The sequence below is a fragment of the Macaca fascicularis genome, chromosome 1 (genome assembly GCF_037993035.2).
Source record: "Macaca fascicularis isolate 582-1 chromosome 1, T2T-MFA8v1.1".
Lineage (NCBI taxonomy): Eukaryota > Metazoa > Chordata > Mammalia > Primates > Cercopithecidae > Macaca > Macaca fascicularis.
The window spans coordinates 151223320-151235725 of NC_088375.1; positions in this window are offsets into that span (position 1 = coordinate 151223320).

Below are 12406 nucleotides of genomic sequence, written 5' to 3' on the forward strand. Positions count from 1 at the left end.
AAATTATATGGATGGACTCTGGAAAAATTTTGCATGACCATGTAGGTAGTACTCCTTCTTAGGTAGAAAAAAACCAAAAGCTGCATTCACGTAGAAGATAAGATTCGGTATCTAATTTCATCAGCATTTAACATGGAGCTCATTTGGTTTTCCCAAAGAAAGAGGAGGCAGGAACTAAAAATTTGATCTTACAGTCTCTCTTTCTCTCTCTTTCTCCTTTGATGTACATTAGTTCCCATGGAAACTACATTGGGATGGCTTGAGAGTGACATCTACAAATGCAGTGTAAGGTCATTTTTATCTAATGCTTTGAAATTTAAACCATGATTTGTGATATATAGTGAAACCTCCTTAACATATTCTGAAAGACTATGAAAAGACAATATTCTGAATGCAAAAACAAGACATGTGACCACATTATGCCAGGTCTCAGAAAGTTCAGCATTGCACTTTGCATTGATAAACAGAAAGAGCTTTATTTTTCAGTTTGCCTCCAGGAGAGTCCTGGCAATGCAGTTGGCCTCCTTAATATGGAGGGAAGAAAACCCCTCATTCTACCTCCTTCCTTGTATTTTTTTTTTTTTTTTATAGGGTTTCACTCTTGTTGCCTCAGGCCAGAGTGCAATGGCATGATCTCGGCTCACTGCAACCTCCGCCTCCCAGGTTCAAGCGATTCTCCTACCTCAGCCTCCCAACCGAGTAGCTGGGATGACAGGCACATGCCACCACCATGCTCTGCTAATTTTTGTATCATTAGTAGAGACAGGGTTTCGCCATGTTGGCCAGGCTGGTCTCTAACTCCTGATCTCAGGTGATACACCTGCCTAGGCCTCCCAAAGTGCTGGGATTACAGGTGTACTGCACTGGCTTTTTGTTGTTGTTGTTGTTTTGAGATGGAATCTCATTTTATCGCCCAGGCTGGAGTGCCATGGTATGATCTTGGTTCACTGCAACCTCCGCCACCCGGGTTCAAGTGATTCTCCTGCCTCAGCCTCCCAAGTAGCTGGAATTACAGACATGCGCCACCAAGCCCGGCTAATTTTTGTATTTTTAGTAGAGATGGAGTTTCACCATGGTGGTCAGGCTGGTCTTGAACTCCTGATCTCAGGTGATCCGCCCTTCTCGGCCTCCCAAAATGCTGGGATTGCAGGCGTGAGCCACTATGCCCAGCCTCCTTCCTTGTTGCTGGAGCCAGCGAGGCCACCAGATAAGGGACAAGGGTTTAAGGCTTTAAATGCTGCAATAAGTAACTGCATGAGGACTGTGATAAAGCTACAGGGGTTTTCTTGCTTCTACGGTTCCTACTAGCACTCTTGGCCTGTCTTCCTTAGGGCACTGATGTGATTTCCTTTATTAATTTGCCAGAGCTTCACCTATAACTCCCAGGTGTATTCGAAGGGAGATACATTTCTAAAGGAAGAAACTGGAGCCTTGGGCTCCAAATGACTTGAGGTTTAATGGAATATGATCAGCTTAGGCTTCTAATGTACTCTCCAGTGAAGAAAAGTGTAGATGCTGAGTAGGGAGGTATGGAATCAAATCTTTACTCATTTCTTTTCTAGCTATGTGTCTTTAGCAAGTCAAAACTTTTCTAAGCTTTACTGTACTGATCTGAGGAATGCTGTCAAATTTTAAATGGGTGAACATGAGAAAAGGGAATAATGTATAAGAAAGTGTTTAGTACTAGCTACATGCTGGGAACTCAATACAATTGTGTTGCGTAAATGAACTTTGTTTATATGTAACTTTGTTCTCATCAAAATGCTTTCTAAGGAAAGTTGTGAAAATAGCTATCGCTTATCTCAGATCATAGTTAAATGTGGGTCAAATGGCCGTCTCTTCAGTTTACAGTCACCATCTGGAATATGTGGGCTGTAAGATCAGTTTTGGCAGCAAAAGAGAGGCCAGGAGGAGGCACCTGGGTTCCTGCATCACCTCCATTCTGGCTATAATGGCCTAACTGCAAGGTTAGGCTTTGAGATGCCAGCTAATATGTCAATGATTGGTACACACTAACTCTGTCTCCCCCACTTGAAAAATGTTTAATAAATCTCATTGTTTAAAACTGCTGATTGTAATAACAAAGAGAATCATAAAGCAAGCACATTTGAAAAAATGGCTGGTGTTTCTGATGACATTCTTGTGTGATCTGCTATTCCAACACTGTTAATTTTATCTATCCGAAAAAGAAGAACAATACATTCTTCATTGATATAGTAAGTCACATTGCTTCGTGTCTCTTGCCCACAGACTTAAACTTTAAGAGGCGCATAAATAAGCAACTTAGCATATGTGACCTCCTGACCGTGAAGTGTTAAATTCCAGGAACTATATTACTCCACCACTTTTATTTGTCTGTGGGAAATCAGTTGATTTATGCCTGTTCCCAGGATACAATAAAAATGTGCAGGTATGCCAAACTAGAACTATTAGAACCTATCAAATAAAAATTTTTGTTGCCCTTAAAATCTGCAAATAAAAGTAACCTTTGATTAAGGATAATACGCTGTATATCATAGTTTTATCAGTATCCAGCAAAACATATCCAAACAATTTAATTTCAATATAGTATAATGCATCACAGCCTTTGAAGAGAAAGATCCCTTTCCTGATGAAAAGAAAAGTTTCTTATTTACAAAGGAGTTACGGCAAAATGGCAGCTCTACCAGCATAGACACAGTAGATTAACAGAAACATTCAGCCAAGCAGGGTCTGAAGTTTCTCAAATTTGGCTTATTTACACTGTCCACTCATTCTTATTTTATGGGCTTTCGAACTTCAGATGGGGTCCAGCTAGGATTATAAACCAAAGTGCCAAAATAACCCACAAAACTGTTACAAAGGAATTCCCAGCTCAGTTTTCAGACTCAAGAGTTTGGAATCATTTCAAAAAGATTCTCAGCTCTTACATATTTTAGGCAGGTCTACACTGATATAGAGTGAGACTCAAAAGCAACTTGGAGAATTTCCATCTCATTAACACTTCGTTTACTGTATACCTATGCCAAGCCTCAGCCTTGGAGTTCTGGTGTTAGCTTAAATGAGGGAAAGAAAACTTCCCTAGCCAATGCTGAGGGGAGTACAGATTCTGTTGTGTATAGTCATGATTGAAGTATACTCACATCACCTTTGAACTCAGATTTCTCAGTATTCGCCAAAGGATGAAATAGTTCTTTAAAAAATTGTAGGCGTTTATTTTTTCTCTGTCATTGAATGTTACATTTTTGTATTCTGGTTCATTTTTTAAACTGGATTTTTGTTGGTCAAAAATATTAAACAAAACCACCTGGGTTTCAGGTCAGCATACATCTTATTGGAACATGTACAATCCCACTCTGAAAACACCCTGTTTAAGTTGGGGTTTAAGAAAATGTCACTGTGGAAACCTCAGCAATAGATAGACAGGGATTGTGCTTCATTCACTTTTGTGACCCCAACGTTTAATGCAGTATCTACAACGTTGCAGATGCTCAATGTTTGAGAATGGGGAAATAAATAAATGAATGAGAAAGAAATTTTCCTGAATGCATCCAGTTTTTTCCAGACAGACTTTGTTCAACACTCCCCTGTGAATCAGAACAAGACCTCAGTCAAGCTGTGGACTATACAACATGATATAGGTAAATCATCACTGGGGCCCTGTGAGGTTCCAGGGAAGCAGGAAAGCAGAAAACAGCTGACAGCCACCAGGGTCATTGGGCAGATTACATCAGAAAGTGGTTTTAGCTGACTAGTGGGTTGGAGGTCTTGTGGTGTCGGGAATGCACAGCTTTATGACTAGTTTCTAATAACTTTCAATTACCTGTAATTGTGATCAGGTAATGAAAAGTATCAGGGACCTCCAAAATAATTTATGTTATAAAAACATATATATATTTGACATGCTATGCTTCAGACTTACATTTTTAATTGAGATTCTCATTAGTCAAGACTAAAATCTGTTATTCTCACTGTTATAACTCACTTTCACTAAAGCTTATTTGAGATTAAAACATAATGTGAAAAATTCAAAGATAAAATGACTATATATGCATATGTATACATATACACACACGTGTATGAAACATAGTTTTGTATGAGTACAAACACACATACTCACATAGTAACAACATCTATATGATTCCATATTATATATAATGATATATAGCCCATTATATAGATGAAAACATGTGCATATACATATATATGGATTAGGTATATATAAAATTGTATACATTTATGGAATTGTATGGGTGCTGCTATTATGTGAGTATATGTACTTGTGTGTAGATGTGTGTTTTGTGATGGCACCATTCTTTTATCCACCAAATATTATTGAATATTTACTGCATTTAGGAACTCTGTTGGGCACTTAGGATATAAAAAGTGAATCCGTCCAGACCCTGCTTTTAAGAATGTCCTACTATAGTGAGGAAGCCAGATTCATAAACCTATGTGTGCAGTTTAAAGATGGTGTAGGAAAATACTTTATAGAGGGGCTTAAGAAAAGAATGTTCCATGGCCGGGCGCGGTGGCTCAAGCCTGTAATCCCAGCACTTTGGGAGGCCGAGACGGGCGGATCACAAGGTCATGAGATTGAGACCATCCTGGCTAACCCGGTGAAACCCCGTCTCTACTAAAAAATACAAAAAAAAACTAGTCGGGCGAGGTGGCGGGCGCCTGTAGTCCCAGCTACTCGGGAGGCTGAGGCAGGAGAATGGTGTAAACCCGAAAGATGGAGCTTGCAGTGAGTTGAGATCTGGCCACTGCACTCCAGCCTGGGCAGCAGAGCGAGACTCCGTCTCAAAAAAAAAAAAAGAAAAGAAAAGAATGTTCCAAATATTCACCAATGCCTTCCACTTATCACACGCAGGCTTTCCTCTTTCTTTCTAGTCCTATTCATCATCCAAGTAATGAATTTGCAATTAATTTTTTACTTTAATAAAACCTCAAAAATGGTTGTAAGTGTTGGTGGGAAGGTTTTGATTTACGCCTCTAAAAGCTGTAAAACATTTTGCTTTTCCCAACATCACATCAAAATTTGTTGCTTGAACTTTGGAGAGAATTCTTCCCTTTTAAATTTCTTCCCTTTTATCATATTGTAATTTGTTAAATGGAATGAATCATTAATGAATTTCTTGTGATTTTTAAAAGTAACCACACTTATATATATCTTAGCAGCATTCAGAGACTGTGTGCAACTCTGTAGACACCTTGGAAGTGAATGTACACACATAAGTATGCATGATCAGACTGATGAAAAATAGCATTGTTGTTTATGTCATGATGTATGAGTGCAGATATGGTTGGAAAATCTGATGAATTATGAACATTCTGTTTCAGGGTTTTCATCTGGAAAATGGAACTAACAATACCTTCTGTCCCTGTTACATAAGATTGCCATGAATTTCAAATAAGATAACATGAGAAAGTGGTTTATGAGGTAAAATTTACTGTATAAATACATGTCTGGCCAAGGTGTGAGGGCCATCTGGCTGCATATCAGACTCTCACAGGTTCCTAACTACCAGGATGGCTTCTGCAGGTGACTACAAGGATATATTTTACATTTGTAGATCTCTTCCAAACCACTTTTCTACCTCTTTCAAAAGCCCAATTCTGTCCTCATTTCTTGACCATTCTCTGTGCTCTAGCTTCTATCTTTGCCTCTGTCTTTGATTTTGATACTTTCTCTGGTAATAATATCAGTTCCTACTATGCTACTTCCTGTTGTGCCATTCCATCCGAGTTGCCTCTCCATTGCCTTCCCCAATTTGATGCAGAATTCTTCTTCCCTGAAGCTGTCCTCTCTTTTTAAGCTCAAGCTCCTGTGATCACAAGATGTCCACACTGGGCTTGCCTTTGTATTTTTATAAGGCAGCAGCTATGAGAAATTTCTAGAATTATCCAAGCCTATTTAATAATAGCAAAAGTGCTGAGCATTTACTTTCCAAAATGACTGAAGTCTCTGAGAAGGGCTGAGATTTTCTAGGCATATTTACCTGAAGAAAAAATAAATCTTGCACTCTAGATGCACTTAGGATAGAAAACGTATTGACTCATTGAATAATTTTAACATTGCTTCCAGTTCTCCTTTCGAATAAGAAGGAAAACAGCTGGGTCTAACTAGAATTAATTAGACACCTCAGACACGTTCTTTTGATGAAAAGATTACACAAGATATATCGCAATGTGATTTTTAAGACAATAGGCTTTTATTTCAGAAAAATCTGAGCTTAAATATTGGCGTAACATTTAATTGATTATGATACACAACAAGTTACTTGGCCTCTCCAAGTCTCAGATTTCTATATAAAATAATACTGGTTGGCTCTCATTTTGCTAAAAATGTAGAAAGCTGCAAGAGAATGTCATTTTACTCTACCAACAAAAATAATAACAAAATCTATGAAAACATTACTCTTTTAAAGAGACGACTGGGCGCAGTGGCTCACGCCTGTAATCCCAGCACTTTGGGAAGCTGAGGCAGGCAGATCACGAGGTTAGGAGATCGAGACCATCCTGGCTAACACGGTGAAACCTTGCCTCTACTAAAAGTACAAAAAAATTAGCTGGGTGTGGTGGCGGGTGCCTGTAGTCCCAGCTACTTGGGAGGCTGAGGCAGGAGAATGGTGTGAACCTGGGAGGCAGAGCTTGCAGTGAGCCAAGATCATGCCACTGCACTCCTGCCTGGGTGACAGAATGAGAATCTGTCTCAAAAATATATATATATAAAAATAAAATAAAATAAAAATAAAAAATAAAGAGATGAGGCTTCTAATCACAGAATCTTATTTTCAAAGACTGAGAAACTGCCTCCAAAAAGAGATTAGGCAAATAAACCATTTCACCTTTGGAAGATTATGAAAGAAAGAGGTGACTGTCAATTACAGCCAGTAAAGAGAAAATAGCCAAAATTTTAACACGTTTTAAAAGGCCAAGTGTAAGTTAACATGACAGAGTAGAATCCCCAGGACTTCAGATTGTGTGAAGTCTGTACTCTCTAAGTATTTTTTAAATTTACAGGCCCTACTTGTGCCCACAAGAAGTATTCAGGGAAGGGAAGGAAAACTAAGTGAACACCCTCAATGGTGCATCTTCATATTTCTCTCAAATGAAGTAAAAGTCATATGTTCCCAGAAAAGGGATGGGTAACTTCTTCTTCTCCTAGCACCCAGGCAAAGAACTACTGCCGGTGGGAGAAGGTAAAAGCAAAGTAGTTTGCTTCTGGAGGAGGGGTTAAAAACTCACCTACTTCCAGTTCCAGGAAAAGGAAAGCAGGAAGGAATAGAAACAAAAGCTGCCTGTTCCAACCAGAAGGTTTGTATTGAGTAATAAGCAATAGCAGTGTACTACTGCAGAAGTGCTAAGAAAACCCCTGCCAATAGAAATAGGCAGGGGTAAATTGGAACCAAAAGAGGAATAAAAACAAAATCTGTATTCCTTGGGAGAGAGGAAAAAACACTGTTAAGACCCAGGATTTTGAGATGATATAATGCACAGGGGGAAATACACAGTATTCTCTCCCACCCAGGTCCCCCTACCTTCCTACAGAAATAAGGGAAACATTTGGCTACTATGAGGATGGGCAGGAACACTGAGAGAGCTCCATTCTCAAGGTCTAGACACACAGGACTTACCTAAGTATGAGGCTGGGTCAAGATAATAGAAAACTACTCACTTTACCCATCACACCATGAACAATGTGCAAAATAATAAGAGAGAACAATAGTATAAAGAGATACTCCTAAATTGCATAAGCATATAAGGACTGTTATTGAGAATTGAAAACAGAGAATAGAGCAAGAACACAGGGGAAAATCCTCCTATGGGAAGATCTAATTAATCACAAGGTATCAACAGTGAAATGCTAGTGGAATGTGAAGTTATTGCTGGGATGAAGGTTACCATGGCAATAACAAAACACAAACCAAACTCAAAAACTGATTAGACTGAGTAAACCTTCCCATCATGAAACGCATATGAATGGCATGAGAAAATAAAAGACATGCCTATTTTCCAGGATAAAGACTATTTACCTTAGTCTATATTATTTTAAACACAATGTTCAGCAATAAACCAAAAATTACAAGATACACACATACTCATAGGTCAGGGGTGGGGATAGAGGGGTAGAGAGAGGGAGAGAAAGAGGTATTGAGGGAGAAGCAACCCACTGTCAAAGTATAAAGTAGCCAGCAAAACCAGATTTATAGATGATCCAGACATCATTATCAGATAGGAGCGTTAAATAAACTATGTTTAATATTTTAAAGGATTTCATGGATAGATGTTCTATATGCATAAGCAAATGAGTAATTTCAGCAGAGATGAAAACTATATAAAATACATATCATGTCCAAAGGGTCAAAATAAAAAAAAAAAGTCATAAGTAAAAAATTCGTTCAGTGGGTGTATGAGCAAACTGGACAGAGCAGAGAGTAGACTCAGTTAACTAGAAGATATATAAATGGAAACATAAAGAGAAGAAAACATAATGGTGCATCCAGTTGCTATGAAACAATGTCAAATGGTCTAATATGTGTGTAACTGGAGTCCTAGACAAGAAGAGAGAGAAACTTGGCAGAATAAATTTTGAAGAGAATAGGTAAGAATTTTCTAAAATAATGAAAGTCAACACATTTTCAATTCCAGAAGCCCAGGTGATCCCAAGCAGTATAAGTATAGATCAATCAATTGATCAGTTGATAGACAGATAGATAGAGAAAATAGAATATACCTAGGCACATTACACTTACATTACTGCAAACCAAAACAAAGAGAAAATTTTATGGCAGTCAAAAGGAAAAACAACAAAACACATTATACATAAGGTAACAAAACTAAAACAATAGCAAATGTTTTTGCAGAAATCATGCAAATTAAAATACAATGGAGTTACACCTTTAAAGTACTTGGAGGGGAAAAACCTGCCAATTCAGAATTTGCTATCCAGTAAAAATACCTTTATAAAAATAAAGACAAAAAATCAACAAAACAAATCTGAGAGAGTTCATTGCCTGTAGACCTGTACTATAAGCATTTTCAAAGTAAGTTCTTCAGGCAAGAGTATAATACTAGATGAAACTTTTGATCTGCATAAGACATAAAGAGTTCTAAAAGTGGTGAAAATGAAAATAAATATAAAAAGACATTTGGTTTAATTTTGAACTGTTTTAATAAAAAAATTAAAAACAAGAAAAATATTAACAGTTTAATTTGGGGTTTATAACATATATAGATATGAAATGCATTACAGCAACTTCATAAAGAATGAACTGGATGAAATAAAAGTATACTGTTTTAGGGTTTGTAATGGTATCTAAAGTGGAGAAATATCACTTGAAGATATACTGGATAAATTTTAAAAATAAAATTTAAACGGTACAGTAATCATTTAAAAAATGGAAAAAATAAAGATGTTTACCTAATAAACCAAAGTGGGAATAAGATGGAGTCATAAAAAAAGAAAAAAAACAGCAGAAGAAAAGAGAGAAAAACTAAAAAGAACAGATTAGACAAAGGAAAAATAAAACAAATAGCAATATAATAAAGGATTAAAATACCCCAATTAAAAACCATAGATATTAAGATAGAATCAAAAAGTAGAAATATGCCATATGCTCTCTATAAAACAAAACCTTAAAATATAACTACATAGATGGGTTGAAAGAAAAAGAGTGAAAAATATACAGTGTAATAACTAATCAATAATTTCAGAAGTAAAGAGATATATAACATAAAGAAGTGAATTCACCAAGAAAAAATAATAATTTGTAAATTTGTATGCACTTGATAACAGTGATTCAAAATATGTAAAGCAAAAATCTAATAAAACATAAAAAAGAAATAGGTATGTCCCTATTATGGTTGGATGTTTTAACTTTGCTATCTAATTGATTGCTGAAATCAGTAGACAAAATTTTAGTAAGAATATAGAAGACCTGGATAATAGTATCTGATAACCTACTTGATAATACGAATCTAATTAACATTTAGAAAGCACTCCACCTAACAGTTGCAGAAAACACATAATTCTTGTGTACACATGAAACACCAACATAGACCATATTCTAGTTAACAATGAATTATGCAACTATTGAACATAGTTTTCAACTCTAAAACTCTCAGCAAACTAGGAAAAGAAGGAAACTCCCTCAGTCTGACATAGAATATCTACAAAATGTCCACAGCTAATATTAGATTTAATAGTAAAAGACAAAATGCCTTCCTCCCAAGATCAGGTACAAGGTAAGGGTGTTTACTCTCACTACTTCTTTCCAACATTGTACTGGAGGTTATACCAAGTATATTATAACAAGAGAAATAAATAAATGACATACAGATCAAAAGTAAATAAATAAATGTGTCTCTATTCACAAACAGGATAAAGATTCCTGTGGGAAGTTTCCTATGGGAGATGGTGTGCACTGACATAGGGGTTTGAGCAGCAGATATTTGTTTGTGTAGAAGACATCTATCTCATTGTCAGCAGTAACCTTGATCTCAGAATTGTTCTGCTGCAAGTTTAGGCCACAAGGAGCCCCTAAGTTCTTATCATTGCAGGCCAGGTCAACCTCTTTGCTCTTGCCAGATTGCTGGGGTAATTTCCAAATGCTTATATGGCTGCAAAGGTGTTTTCTATTATTTATTTGGAACACAGGAGAAATGCCTGGTGCCACCATTACTGGTAGAAAGAAAAACAAGAGCAGAATCTGTCTTCATGTTCTTTGCTGGTAACAAACTAGGTCAGCAAATGAATAATATTTAATTGTGCATTCTTATAATGCCAGATATTTTGGCATGGCAAGAAAATACAACAATTATGGAAGTAAATAGCTACGAGGTGTGTTACTTTTTAAAAAGAGATTTTTAAAATTTATTTTATTTTTATTTATTTATTTTTTTAAATTTTACTTTAAGTTCTGGGATACATATGCAGAACGTGCAGGTTTGTTACATAGGTATACTTGTGCCATGGTGGTTTGCTGCACCTATCAACCTGTCATCTAGGTTTTAAGTCCCACATGCATTAGGTATTTGTCCTAATGCTTTCCCTCCCCTTGCCCCCACACCCTGCAACGGGACCCGGTGTGTGATGTTCCCTTCCCTGTGTCCATGTGTTCTCATTGTTCACATCCCACTTATAAGTGAGAACATGCAGTGTTTGGTTTTCTGGTACTGTGTGAGTTTGCTGAGAATGATGACTGGTGGAAAAGGAGACATTATATTAAATATCCTTCAAATTATTGTATAGCTTGACTTTAAAATATCTCAATTTAGCATCCTTTTCTGTAAATAAATTCAATGCTTCATTAAAACACATCAGTAATATAAATGATAATGAAGGTCTTACACCACTATTTACCTTACATTTGTTTTGTGGCACTTTACATATAATTCTGCATTTGGCTACATACAACCACGTAGCTGTGTAGAACACAGTTCCTGTAAGCTGTCCATTCACTATGCCAAATATGCGACTTTATTCTCATGGCTACCTCAGGGTCAGAGAAGGCTGCCTTTCTTTTAGCATCGCATTCATTTTCCAGACAAGGAACAGTTAAGGGGACAGTAAAGGGAAATAGAATGGGTGAGTTAGTTCTGTCCCCTTCTGAAGATATTTTTTATATCTTTCTTTCAAAGATCTAATCTTCTGTTCACATCTCATTAGTATCACTGTGCTACATGTGCCATACTTGCCAACTCACTAGCTGCAAGCAGCGGCGAGGTTGTGTGTATATGTGTAGGAATGCATGCATGCATGTAGTTCTAAGGAGAACACATTATGGTCACAAACAAAGTCTGTATTCTTTTAAAAAGAAGGGGAGACAGGATTCTGAGCAGGAAAAAAGTGAGGTCTGCCGTACATAGTAGTCTTCTTGAAAGTCCTATAAGATGGGTGTTATTATTTCTGTGAAGCATGCTATAGGCAAAGTTAAATAAGCTTTTAAATAAGTTGTGAAAATTGTTTGCACCCAAGAAGTCACATTTGGAGGGGAATTATTACAGAGAATTTTTCATCAGTATGATTCAAAGAAATACGGAATAATCACAAGGAACTTTTACAAGCTTAGAATTGTTTGTGCTTAGCAATATTCTCCAGTTTATGTGTACTATTATACTTCCATCCTACTAGGCTTCTTCAGTTCCTCTCACCCGTCGGGGGCTTTGTTCTTGTTTTCTGTGTTTCAAAAACTGTTTCATCTGGTGTTGAGATGGTCCAGATTCTTTTCTCCTTCAGGTTTCAGTTCAAATGCCATCTGCCCAGAACAGTATTCCAGCTCCCCATCTGGGTATTACCAATCCCCAAGTCATTCTCTATCACATTATCCTGAGGTTTATTGCCTATAGAGCCTATTACTATCTACAATTATCTTGTTTATTTACTTATCTTCTGTATTTGTCCCTACCGGAATTTAAGTCC